Source organism: Equus caballus, chromosome 21 (genome assembly GCF_041296265.1).
Source record: "Equus caballus isolate H_3958 breed thoroughbred chromosome 21, TB-T2T, whole genome shotgun sequence".
In the NCBI taxonomy this organism is placed as follows: Eukaryota; Metazoa; Chordata; class Mammalia; order Perissodactyla; family Equidae; genus Equus; species Equus caballus.
Window position 1 is genome coordinate 9626427 of NC_091704.1, and position 14532 is coordinate 9640958.

The window sequence follows — 14532 nt, forward strand, 5'->3', positions numbered from 1 at the left end:
GTATGGCAACACCTGCTTTCTTTTGTTGGCCATTAGCTTGGACTATTGTCTTCCATCCCTTCTCTCTGAGCCTATATTTGTCTTTAGAGCTAAGATGTGTTTCCTTGAGGCAGCATATTGCTGAATCTTATTCTTTATTCCATCCTGCCACTCTGTGTCTTTTGATTGGAGAATTCAGTCCATTTACATTTACTGTGATTATTGATCGATGAAGGCTTAACACTACCATCTTATTGCACGTTTTCTGGTTCTCCTGCATATTCTTTTTTTTTTTTTTGGTCCCATGTATATTGGGCTACCAATTTGATTAGGTAGTATTCTGTGATTTTATTCATTTTCTCCTTTTTTATCATATATGTCTCTGTTGTAATTATTTGTTTAGTGGTTACCATTAGGTTTGTATAAAAAGTCTAGAAGATGAGATAGTCCATTTTCTGATAGCCTCTTATTTCCTTAGACTATTCTGATTCCATTCCTTTCCTCTTCCCCTTCTAATTTATTTTTTCATATCTTATTCCATCTTGTGTTGTGAGTTTGTGGTTAAGGTGATGATATAATTTTTATTTTGATGTTTTCCTTTTCTTTATCCTTGATGTAAGAGTTAAGTGTTTACCAACCTAATCTGATAAAGAGCTTCCAATTTCTGATTGTTACCTCCCTATTCATCTCCTTGCTCTTTGTAGCTCTTTTCCTGTTTCTTGTTTTTCCTTTTTGGTATGAGGGCCTTATTGAGAATTTCCTGTAGTGGGGGTCTTGTAGTGATGAATTCCCTTAGCTATTGTTTATCTGGGAAAGTTTTTATTTCTCCATTATATCTGAAGGAGATTTTTGCTGGATAGAGAATTCTCAGCTAGAAGTTTTTCTCTTTCAGGATTTTGAATATATCATTCCACTCTCTCGTAGCCAGTAAGGTTTCTGCTGAGAAATCTGCTGAAAGCCTGATTGAGGTTCCTTTGTAAGTTATTTTCTTCTTCCTTGCTGCTCAATATTTTTTCTTTCTCATTGACTTTTTCCAGCTTTACTACTATATTCCTTGTAGTAGGTCTTGTTATTTTAACATAGTTGGGAGTTCTGGTAGCCTTTTAAATAAATTTTTATCTCCTTTCCCATGTTTGGGAAATTTTCCACTATTATTTCTTTGGACAAGCTTTCTGCTCCATTCTCCTTCTCTTCCCCTTCTTGAATATTTATAATCCTTATGTTGCATTTCCTAATTGAGTGAGATATTTCTCAGAGAGCTTCTTCATTTCTTTTTACTCTTAGTTCTCTCTTCTCCACCTTCTGAAGCACTTCTATAGTATTGTCTTCTAAATTGCTAATTTAGTCTTCCATATTGTCAGTTTTGTTGTTTAGGGAGTCCAAATTTTTTTAATCTCATGCATTGTGCTTTTCTTCTCCAACAATTCTGATTGGTTCTCTTTAAAGTTTCAATCTCTTTTGTGAATAAGCTCCTGAATTCATTAATTTGTCTTTCTGTGTTTTCTTGTAACTTGTTTAGTTGTATCATGATAGCTATTTTGAATTCTATGTCATTTAGGTTATGGATTTGTGTATCGTCTAAGTTGGCTTCCGGGTACTTGTCATATTCCTTCTTGTCTGTAGATTTAATATACTGTCTCATATTGATTGATGGTGTGGATTTTTGCCTCTTCATGGTTCTATTATCTAGTTGCTGCTGTAACGTGCCTCAGCTTAATGAGGATCAGTCTCTGTGTATTCTGGGTCAAACACAATGTGGGGGATCCCAAGTTCTGGCAACTTGCTTCTTTTCTCACTGTGAAATGCTCTGGCCAATGGCTGATCTGGAGTGCTGGGCAGGGGAAGCAATGCTGTCCTTCCCCTGTGCTTCTCTCAGCCTCTGCTTCTCACTCTGTGTGGAGCACTTGGTGATAGGAGGACTGGAGTGCCAGGCAGTGTAATGAGCAGTTTCATATATCTGCATGCCTACCTCAAGCAGTGCCTCTCTCTGTGTGTTGTTCTCTGGGCACTCAGAGGGTTCCACCTGCCACTGCTTCTCTTTCTGTGTGGTGCTTCTAGTGATCACGAGGCTGCAGCACAGGTTGGAGCACCAGGCAGGAGCAGACCACCTATCCCAAGCTGATCCGCTTCACTAGCCAGCCCCTCTCTCAATGTGTTGCTCTCCTGATGAACATGGGCCTGGAGTGCAGTGCTGGAGTGCCAGGCAGGAACAGATCACCCCTCCCCAGCTGACCTTCTCCTCTAACCAGCCGTTCCCTCACCATGCTGCTTTCCCAGTGAATGTGGGGCTGGAGCATGGGGCTGGAGTGCCAGGCAGGGACAGAGCACCTGTCCCCAATTGTGCCCTTCTTCCAGCTGTGAGTCTTCACTCTCCCCTGAACTCCTGCTGAGCATCTTCACATTCCTCCAGAGGATCCTGCCTCACCACCACCTTCAGGCATATGGCTGCATGGGTCTCCCACATATTTCCTTTGTTGTGAGTGTGTCCTCTGTTGGTGTTTGAATCTCCCTCTCATTGTACTTTAGAAAGGAGGGCCTGATGGAAGAGCTCACTCCACCATGATGCTGACATCAGTCTCTCAATAACGGTTATTTTATGTTCAGTGAAAAATGTAGAGTCAAAGTTATGTCACTTATATATCTCAAGACACATGCATTGTGCATAGAAAATATAGAAAAATCATGCAGAAAATGCTAACAACAGTTATCTCTGAATGGTTGCATTTAGATGATTTATCTTTCCCTTGGTTATTTTCTAAGTAGTCACCATGTTTTCTAAGTCAATTTGTATATTTTCTAAAATTAAATATTTAAAAGAATGTCATAAGGTAGGCTTGAGCAATCATTGTGCCCACCGATTTAGAAGAAATTACATTTTTGTAAAATGCCACATAGGAGAGCATTCAATCTAATTCCTGAGCTTGTGATATAAAAACAAGTGGTTCATTAAAGATTCTCTAGGGTCTAAAAAGAAGTTATGAAGGCAAAAGAAATCCTGCATTTTGTTCCTATGAGTCATATTCAGCTTCCAAATCTCTCTCTCCCAATAGCTCAGGTTGCTGAGTTTTGATCTCTTCCTCCATCCCTGGGTTATCATCCTGATTTTTTCTTTGAGGACATCTACATTGTGCCTACATAGTACAATCACACCAAAAATTTTTAAGAGAATATTACAAAATCTGAGAATGTCCTCATATTTCAAAATTTTGTAGAAAGGACATAAGAATAATAAGTATAAAGTAATAGTGAACACATTATATCATGACATTGTGATTTCCTTATAGAAATGTCTGTAGGCATACCTGAAATGTGGAAAATGTTGTGGGAGTGAAAATCAAAACTTTCTTTGTGATAGTGATTTGGATTTAAAGGTTTATATATAGCAAGTGATGCATCAGTATGCCAGAAAAAGAGGATGTTCCAGTTGAAAGAAAAAGGAAATCACATAAGCCAAGGAATAAATGAGCAAATGTTCATTTAATGTGAGAATAGTGGCATGATTCACTAAGGTTGAAAACTAGGGGATAGCTAGCATAAGGCTTTAGGCAGAACTGAACAGAGAAATGATTTGCAATGCCAAAATATGAGTCAAGAGATTTGGATTTTGTGGTCTGATGTTTATTATTAAATAAACTTCCTAGGGTTGCTGCAGTAAATTATCAGAAAGTCAGTGGATTAAAACAGTGGAAATGTCTTCTTTCACAGTTCATGAAATCAGATGCCTGAGGTCCAGGTGCTGGCAAGGTCATGCTCCCTCTGAAGATTCTAGGTGAGAATGTTTCCTTGCATCCTCCAGATTCCCATGGCTCCTGGAGCTCCCTGGTTGGTAGCAGCAAATGCCAGTCTCTGCCTCCATCTTCACAAAGCCTTCTTCCATGTATTTCTCTGTGTGTCCTTTTCTGTCTCTTATTAGGACACACTCATTGGATTTAGGGATCACCCTAATCCAGTATGATCTTATCTTGATCCTTACCTTTATGACCTCTGAAAAGACCCTATTTACAAAAAACATTGTCAGCTTCTTGGCGGGCATTGATATTTTGGAAAATGCTATTCGACCCACAGCATTTATGCTACTTCACATATGCTTCACAGCTATTGTAATAAACATTGAAGTGAGTAGAAATAAAATAATCAAATAACTGTTTTATTACAATAGATTTAAAAATCTGGTGAATTCAGTAAAGAATTTGAATTATCATTTCTAATAGAAGCATTGAATTATCCTCGATATAATAATCAAATTACTTTAGAAATACAAATGTTCTACAAAATTATATTGAGCGATTCATCAATTTCCTGACATGCTCCTTCACATCTTTGTTTCCTGAGGCTATATAGCAGAGGATTAAGAATGGGAACCGACACTGTATAAAATAAAGTTTGACTGTGAGCCATCAGTTTTTGGAGTTGGGTACACAATAATTGAATGAGAAGGTCCCATGGAAAATGATGATGGTGGCAAGGAGGGAGGCACACGTATTTATGAGAGTCATACAAGTACTCTTTTATTATCCTGAATATTTAAAACATGTGCTTGTTATTTGCTAACTTATTTATAAATTTATTTTCAAATGATTAAAGCTACTTCTGTGGTTATGAACTTGTAAATACAAGACACTTTTGCTTTCTCAAAATAACATACAAATATAACAAAGATTACATGACTCAAAACAAGATAATAACATATGTAGCTTTAATCAAAACCAATATTTCCATCACCAGAAGTTTTGAGGGTGATTGTGTAGCCATTGGTGTTATTTATTCCAATATTCTGCAGATTTCTCTAGAGAATATGGAAGCCTTGAGCAAAATACTTTCCAGTTACTCTCCAATTCAGACAGTCTATGATTATTTAACATTATAATATGCTACAAAAGTTATGAGATTAAAAAATAACAATAGAAATTTAAATGATAATGATCAAGGAATTTAGAGGAGTATGTTGACAGCATTATTATCATTAAGTGAGAAAACAATCCAGTAGGAAAGAAAACACAAGAGGGAGACAGCAACATGCCATAAATACAACTTCATCATTTTACCAGTTTGTTACAATATTTTTAGAGCAATAAGATGATTATTGCAGTATGATAATGGAATCAATGGAAAGCTTGAAGATATACAGGGCTCTAGTCCCTTTACTGACCACATGTTTTTTTCAAAATTAAAAAATTCTTGTGGTGACTCATAAATGTGAGCTGGTGTGTTATGCAGACTTTCTTATGTGGTGATCTCAGATCAGTGTTTGAGAGACTGGAAGTAGAAGTGTCACTGACTGACAGCCTCGAGTAACTAAGAGGAGGAAGCACTTAACTGTTTCTCACAACCGTTTCTTCAGTTATAAAAGATGCAATCACCAACTGCCCTGAACCAGTCCAAACCACACTGCAGGAGGGATGCCCATGCAGATTTCGCGTGAAGTGCCGAGAGATTACCTGTGCTTCATTTTAATGTTAAGATGACGCCAGGGGGAGCTTAGGCCTTGTTAACATAACATGCAATGTGTGTGAAAGCATGTTTTCAAACTGCGTCTGTGTGAATATCCAGCTCTACATGTAAGGATGAAAATTCCCTTGTGAATACTCATTCCCCATCCAAAATAAAAGGCGCCGGCTTTCCCTTGCTTGGGCAGACATGCCTTTGGCAATAATTCCACTTATTGTGGGCTCCTTATTTGTTGCAAATAAATTGTACTTTGTGTGACAACTATTTCTGGTTAAGTCTTTGACTTCAACCAACCAAGAAGCAAACCCACTTTGGTTTGGTAAAAAAATTGGTGACCACAAAGGAACTTCTGTCTCTCTGAGATTCATGTCCTCCAGCCACCCAGTTTTCAATAGGGGGAGCAGTGGGCTATGGCAACACACTCAGGCTAGCCCATCCACACTACCAGGTACTGAAGATTGGACCTCATGAGGAGGGCATCCTTATTAGTGCGTGTGCTGCTGGCTTGACATCACTGCCCCATCGGGAGACCCAGTGGTTGAATTGAGAGCTTTGCTTGGAGGATCTCTTGATGGAGGCATGTGGTGCTGACTCCATGACATGTCTATAAGAGTTATTTTTTTAAGTTATCTTACAAAGTCTGGCTAAGCCAGGCTTAAGGACTTAAGGAATTGCACAACCCAGACATTGGAGAAGCCCAGTGCTTTGGCTCTGGTGAAACAGGAGCAATCTGAACCTTGACTAGCTTCCTGTGAAGGTTCAAGCCCTGGAGTGATGTGGTGTGAGTTCAAGTCAAGTCTCCTCTGGAGTCACTGAGTCTGCATGTTCAAGTCCCCTGTTGAGTTTCTGAGTCTGTCTTGTGTGTGTTTGATGCCTCCCTGGAGTCAGTGAGTCTGTCTTTTGTGGGTTCAAGGCCCCTTTGGAGTTCCACAGTTTGTGTCTTTCTGTCAGGGACACCTGACATTGATCTTGTTACCTACAGTCCCTCTGCAATTATAGTTTTCTGGACTGCTAGATCTTCCTCTTCTCCTTGCCCTCTTTATTGGAGGGCCCTGGAATCCCAGCGTCTACCAGTTTTGTTTTCCCTTTCACTCTCTGCTAAAGGACTTCCACTGATCTCTGGGATATTGTACTTCAGTCAAGTCGTTCCAAGCTGTCTGCCCAGTCTATTTCCTTATTTATCTTGGGTCTGGTTTCAGGCTACTGTGGTGTTGAACCTCCTCTGAGCAAAATCTTGTGGCATCTGCATCATCAGTAATCATTATAAGTTGCCCCTGGACTGTTGGAAACAGACCATAAGAAAAAATCCCAGAATATGGGAGTGCAAGTTCCATCCCAGAGGAGAGCTTTTTGGGCTGTATGTTCCAGAATAGGAAGGCATTTGGTTATCCTCAATTAACCCAAGAGCAGATAATCTTTCTATGTAATATGTACCCTTTTCCACCTCTGATCTGTATAATTGAAAGGCACACACTAAAGGATTGAGCGCTGACCCAGAAGAGTTCATAAACCCGACAAAGCAAATCTTCTCCACTCATGATCCAACATGGGAAGGAATTCAAAGCCTATTGACTACATTCCTTACTCCTGAGGAAAAGTCACCTGTTCTGTTCAAAGCTAGAGAACAAGCAGGTAAGGAAGATGACTCAGGGTCAGACATCCACAGGCCTAGTGAACAGGCTGTGTCAAGGATTTACCCTGGGTGGAATCACAATGATCTTGATAATCAAGAAAACTTTTACTTTTGGGGGGTCTGATTTTGAAAGGCATGTAAATGTTAAGGAAGTCAACCATTAACTGGTCTAAATTGAGAGGTCCAACAGGGTCGTGAGGAAAATCCATCCACCTTTTTACAGAAGTTGTGAGACTGCCTTGGGTGATATATAAATTTTGATCCTGAAGCCTAGAGCAGTAGAGTGGTTCTTAATACCTATTTCATATCTCAAAGTGCTCCAGACATCCATAGGAAACTCCAAAATTTGTCCATAGGTCCTGATACTAATTCTGCACAGCTAGCAGAGGCTGCCTGTGGGGTGTTCAACAATCAGGATGTAACTGAGGATGAAAAAGAAGACAAGACAATGAAAAGGCAATCTTCCTCTGTTATCTGTGGCCTTCCAGACAGCTCAAGGTAACCTGATGGAAAGGAAGAAGCAGCCACGGGTGGGTGACCCCAGCCCCCACCAAGGAACCAGAAGACCTTCAGCAAATTTGGGGACTAATCAGCAAAAGTACTGTAAACAGGAAGGGCATTGACAGTGGGACTGTTTGAACCATCCCTAGAGAGGGAAGGGATGAAACAAGACTGAGCTGTGGCAACTTCCCTTGACTACAGATGAGTCATGATGGGGCCATGGGCCTCCCCATTTGGCTCCAGGCAACCAAATCTTCCCAGAGGAGCCCTGGGTGACTTTGGCAGTGGAAAGAGAGCACGTTGAATTCCTGCTCAATATTGGAGCCACATTTTTGGTGTTGAACAATCAAAGGGGATATCTGTCCAAAAATAAAGTGTGACATAAAAGGAGTATCAGAAAAAGGAGAGACCAAAAGGTTTCTGGAGCCTGGACCTGTGAAATTGAATCAAAAGTGTTGAAACATTTTTTTCCTGTATCTACCAGAATTCCCTGTTACCCTTTCTAGTGAGGGACATACTATCTAAGTCAGGGGGCTCGATAAGCTGGGAACAAGATAAAATAGATAACCAAGTCCTTAAATGATGGCGAGTTGAGTTCATGGCCCTATTACAAGGTACACCAGCACTTAAGAAGGAAGAGAGTTCCCTAAATGTTTTAAGCCAAGTTAACTTTGAAGTATGGGCACAAGGACAGGTGGTACAAGTAGCCGATTCCATGCCATTAAGGTAAAATTGAAGCAGATAGATCACTGGCCCCGTGTAAAACCATACCCATTGAAGCCAGAAGCCAGAAGCCAGAGGCCAGAAGTCAGAAGAGAAATCCTGACTGTAATAAATAGGCTTTTAGGACAGGGAATGATCAGGCCATGTAGATCTCTATAAACACTCCAATATTACCCATTAAAAAGCCAGTAACAGGGGAATATAGAATTGTCCAATACCTTAAGGCTATCAATGAAGCAGTCTGAGACATACAGTCTGTAGTACCTAATCCTTATACTGTGCTAGTTGATCTCCCTAGGGACAGCAGGTTGTATACAGTGCTGGGTTTAAAAGATGTTTTTTCCTGCATCCCACTGGATCTCAAGTCCCAGGAAATATTTGCCTTTGAATGGGAGAATCCAGACTCCTACCAAAAGCATCAGTATTTCTGGACTGTCTTACTGCAAGGGTTCAAAAACTCCCCTATTATCTTCAGGGAAATCATGGACTGAGATTTAAGGGAACTAAAATTAGGAATTAGGACACAGTACTGGGTTACACTATGTGGATGACATCTTAATAGCCAGGCCTATTAAGGAAATCTCTGATAAAAACACTTTAACTATATTAAACTTCTTAACCAGTAAGGGATATAAAGTGTGTAAAGGGAAGGCACAAATATCTAATTCAATTGTAAAGATTTTGGGGTTTATCATTTCAAGGGGACAACATAGACTTTCTCAAGAGAGAAAAATGGTACTATGTCAACTTCACCAATAACTCATAGGGAGCTATGAGGATTCTTGGGGTTGGCTGGCTTCTGCCACATTTGGATCCCTAATTTTGGATTGATTGCTAAGTCTCTCTATGTAAACTATAGGGACAGAATAGACCCCTTTGAGTGGAATAAGCTATGTGACCAAGCTTTCTATAAGCTTAAACACTTGCTAATGGAAGCACATGCAGGGGCCTTACCAGACCCGAGCAAAACATTTGACCTATATGTTCTTGAAAGAGAATAGCTATAGGACTGGTAACTCAAATGTTGGAACCCTTAAAAAGAGTGATAACCTATTTTTGAAGCAGCTAGACACTGTGGTGAAAGGATAGCCCCCATGCTTGAGAGTTTTAATTGCCACCTGCCTCTTAATCAAAGAAGAAGAAAAACTATGTGCCAACCCATGATGGTATAGACCCCGCATCAAGTCTCTAGCTTATTAGAGACTAAAGGACATCTATGGCTATCCCAGAATATAATGCTATTATATCAAGCTATGCTGCTAGATTCCCTTCAGATTTCTTTAAAACCCTATTATACCATAAATCCTGCTACCCTTCTCCTTGATTCCAATAAGCCTATTACCCATGCTTGCCAGAAGTGACTGATCAGGTTTACTCTAGCCACAGAGGTCTCCAGAGAGAACCATCACCTAATGCAGAGGAAGTATGGTTTGTAGATAGGAGCAGCTTCATGAGTAATGGACAAGGAGGCGCAGGTTATGCAGTAGCGTCTCTGCATGCGACCATAGAAGCCAAGGGGCTAACGCCTGTCACCTCAGGTCAAAAGGCAGAAATAATTGCATCAATCAGAGCATTGGGATTTGGAAAAGAAAAAACAATAACAATATACACAGACTCTAAGTATGTTTTCTCTGTAATTCATGCTCATGGAGTCATTTCGAAAGAAAGAGGACTTCATAACAGCAGCAGTAAAAGAAATTAAACATGGGCCAGAGATCCTTAAACTTCTAGAAGTGGGACAAGGCCCCAAGGAAGTAGTTGTGGGCCATTTTAAGGCCATCAAAGTGAGGAATTAGAGGCCATAAAAGGGAATAATTTGGCAGACGTGGCTGCAAAAAGGGCTGCTATATCAGCAGAGTTTCTCCAGTTACCTTTAATTCCTTCTCTATCCTTCTATGAATTTACGCCAGTGTATTCACCGGATGAAGTAAGGGAAGCCACTATACAGTGTTACCAGTGGTCCCCAATAGCCAAGGGCTGGATGATAAACCAATGAGGGAAGATTCAAGCCCCCAAACAACTACTTAAGTGTGCTCATGATTCTACACATAATGGGCAAGAGACCTTGTATACCTCTCTCTGATGAAGGTCATAAGCACCCCAGGTATAAAATAACTTATTGAAAAAAATAACTGGACAATGTGTTTATTGCCAGAGGAATGATTAATGTACAAATCAGACCTCCTGTACCTCCCCTGGTGAAAGCAACTCAAATTCAGGCAACTTAACCAAGGGAAGACTGTCAAGTTGATTTTATTGATATGCCCATGGACCCTGGAGGGTTAAAATACCTCTTGGTGTTTGTGGATACATTTACTGGATGGATTGAAGCCTTCCCTTGCGGGTCAGAAATGGTAAAGGGGGTAACAAAGGTGTTGTTAAAAGAGGTGATTCACCATTTGGAGTTGTCTAGATCAATCCAGAGTGATAATGGGTCAGGCTTTATGTCAGAGATCACCTCTGAAATAGTCAGAGTTTTAAAAATCAAATGGAGGCTACATAGTGCCTGGAGACCACAATCGTCTGGAAAAACTGAGTGGGCCAAACTTTAAAAAAACACCTTGAATAACCTGTGCCAAGAGATGCAGGAAGATTGGCTAAAATTATTGCCAATAGCCTTCATTCAGATAAAGGCAGCCCCAAAAGGCAAACTGAAGTTTAGGCTCTTGGAAATGCCCTATGCCAGGCCTTCTAAAGACTCACATTCACTCACAAACCCAGACCCAGGCTATCAAACACGTAAATAATCTGAAGCAGGTGGCAGAAGCACTCAATAAATATGGAAATTTCCGTCTTTCCTTACCTACAGAGTTCAAGCTCCACTCATATGAGCCTGGATATTGGGTCTATCTTAAAACTTGGAAAAGTAGTTTGCCCCCTGATCAGCTAAATCCTAGTTGGGTAGTGTCTCACTTGGTGTTACTAACCACTCACTCTTACATAAAATTAGGAGTCACTGCTTGTATCCATCACACATGGGTAAAAAATGCTCCCACAGCTGAACATCAAAAGACATCATTGCATAAGATTGATGACCTTGAGTTTTCCTGTGAACTACTCTCTGATTTGAAGCTCTTGTTTTGTTGACACCACAAAGTTAAGTAAATCCCAAGGACCTATGAATCTCTGAATGTCTGTCTATCCATCCCAGTCTCTGCCCTGGATCCTAACCCTCCCCATATCATTTCGGCATGGTAGGCTTACAAGGAGGCTGTATGTTCCTGGGCAGCAAGGCTAGGTCCAGCAGAGAAGTATGGGAAACCCTGTAACTAGATTATAAAAGGGATGGTGGAATCTGGACAGTGGGGTAAGTACATTCAGATCCTAAATATATACAGGTTCATAACTGTACCACCTTAGCACCTCCACAAATCAAAAGAGGAAAGAACAAGAGGGAAGCAGGGCTCCTTAGTGCTGGGGTAATCTCCCTGATTGAGTCACTAGTGGCTTCAGCAGGAGGCATCATTTGTAATGCAGCCACTATCAAAGAAGTCACTGCCATGTTGGCCATGGTAGCCAATGAATCAAGCCTGGATTTGAAGGTGATAGAACTGCCTTCGATTATCTTTTGGCAGAAGAGAAATGAGTCTGGGCCTTTGCTAATGTGTCTTTCTCTCTCTGTGTTAATAGTATTGGTGCTATAGAAGAGAGTAAAACTGGGTTATTGGAGAAATCCACATGGCTAACAGAAAGAAGCCAGCCAGACTTCCTTCTCTTATGCCCCTTAATAGCTATTCTTCTTTTCTTTCCCTTTGGACTCTGCATATTTAATTCTCATACAGTTTGTGGCTAAAAACATTGAAGCTATACAATTACAGAGGGTTGTTACGCAAGAATGCAAACAACTTGAGGCTATACCTGGTGAGGAATACTTCTGTTCTCTATCAGTCCGTGTGACAATGCCCATGCTCAGCAGGAAGCAGTCACAGAAGATGGACGTTTGCCTCATGCCTCTTAAGATGGAGGAACAGGATAAAACCAGAGGAGGGATGTTGTCACTGACTAACTGCTCCAAGTAACTCAAAGGAGGAAGTGCTTAATTGTTTCCAAAAATTATTTCTTCAGTTATGTTAAGAGATACAATCACCTGCTCTGAATGGATCCAAACGTCTCTGCAAGAGTGACACCTGCACAGAGGGGCTGAGAAGTGCCCAAGTGTTACCCTGTTTAATTTTAATGTTAAGATCTCTACCTTAGGAGGCGCTTAAGCCTTATTACCATAACATGTGATGCATGTGGAATGATGTTTTCAAACTGCATCTGTGCAAGTGAATAACCACCTCTACATGTAATGATGAAACTTCCCTTTTGGATGTTCATCCTCCATCTGAAATAAAAGGCCCCTGCTTTCCCTTGCTCAGGGAGAGATGGCTTAGGAAATAATTTCCTGTGGGCTCCTTATTTGCTGCAAATAAATTTTACTTTGTGTGACTACTTCTGGAGAAAGCTTTGATTTCAACTCACCAAGAAGCAGACCCGCTTTTGCTTGGTAGCAGAAGTAGTAAGGCATCTTGCTGCCTCTATTCTGGAATCTATTTAACTCCCACCACGTTTTGTTTGTCAAACAAGTCACAATTCCACTTTAATGTATCTATCACTGTGTTCCTTATGGAAGCATAAGCCTTCTAAACCACTACAGCTCATAGTTTCACCTTCATAAAGCAGAGTTTTAGCTAGTAGATCACTAAGGATAATTGTAGAATAGCCACTCTTATTTCCACTTTGGACCCATAAATTACAGGAGAAACAGCAATGTATACTGGTTTCAGACCTACAGCATCTAACACATTGTGGAGGCAATCATTCCATCACTCTAAAATAATACCAACAGAGACTGTCCTATAACTGAGTTTTAAATAGGCTATTCCAATATTCCAGGCACACTTTTTGAACTTCTGAATACTAGATCTTTCACCACTGTTTTTCAGGAATCCCCCAAGGCAGTACTGTAGTGTTGCAAATGTCCCCGTTGTGTGGTGCCAGCATATCACACAGAATCATCTGAGAATAAGGCCCTGGTGCTTTCTTCCACATTCAGGTTGTTCATAGGGAATACCTCACGACAAGTTCACACTTTCACAGAGAAAGCCATGCAATCAAAGTATGGACCATGGACAACTGGATCACTTGCTCATGCAATTTACCTGTGTCTTCAGGAACAGGAGTACTGTTGACTGCAGTGCATGCCTCCCATTCTGGATTGGTGAGCTACACAATATGAAGTGTGTGATGGGAAGTGTAGGTTGCATAGTAACTTGGTAGCTTATTGTCACTCAGTCTCTGTTAGGGTCCATTAAAAAGTTAGAATCTGTTTCTCAAAAGGTGAATAGTTATCTGCAGAAGAAGTTATTGCTTTGCTTTAAAATTCAAAGGTCTGATCTGTAATTCACCACAGGGGCTTATCCAAAGTTCTGAAGAATCCTTATCTGCAAATACACTTCAAGGATGATCATATATGCTGTGTCATATGGCCCAAATAACACAGCAGCTGGCGTGACAGACTGGAATTCTTGGAATTTTCTCTTGTTTTGGGATCCACTAAAAATGGACAACTTTTGGGGTAACTTTGTAAATAGGTTGGAGTAACCTGCCTAAATGTGGTATACACTGCCCACAAAATCAAAAAAGCCCCACTGAATTTTATGGTTGATGAGGCAGGATTGGAGAAACACTGCCTTGCCTCAGTTTTATTTTAATTCCAAATGGATTTTAATTAGGAGCAAATAAGTCCTGGCAGTCAATTTCAAGATGCAATTTTTTTTGTGTAATTTCAAGGAAATTTGAGTCATTAAAAATGGTGTAGGAGACTTTGCATTGGCCTTAATTACTTGTTTTGATGCTTGTGAGGAGTAAGTTGGTGGTGACTTCGGGAGTTTGAGTCTCTAGGAGTACTGAGTTAGATGTAGAAGCCTTGGGGCTCCAGTTGCACTCATTCTACAGAGAAGCAGGAGAGTGGTGGCCTGTATCTCTGGAGCAGGTGAGTTTAATCAAGTTTACTACAAAGCAGGTAAAATATTCTTTTCCTGATATGGTAACTCTCATGATCTTTTGTGTGTGTGTGTGTTGAGTCACTGTAAATGCTATCCAATTCTGAGTCCAATAATATTAAAGAAAGGAGTTAGTCTTGGAAATATTTGGCTTCAAATCCATTGACAAAAATTTCACAAGGAAAAGAATAAACTTCCACTTGAAAATGGATATTGTATTATCTTTATATGCACCTTAAATTAGTGTATAAACATTCACAA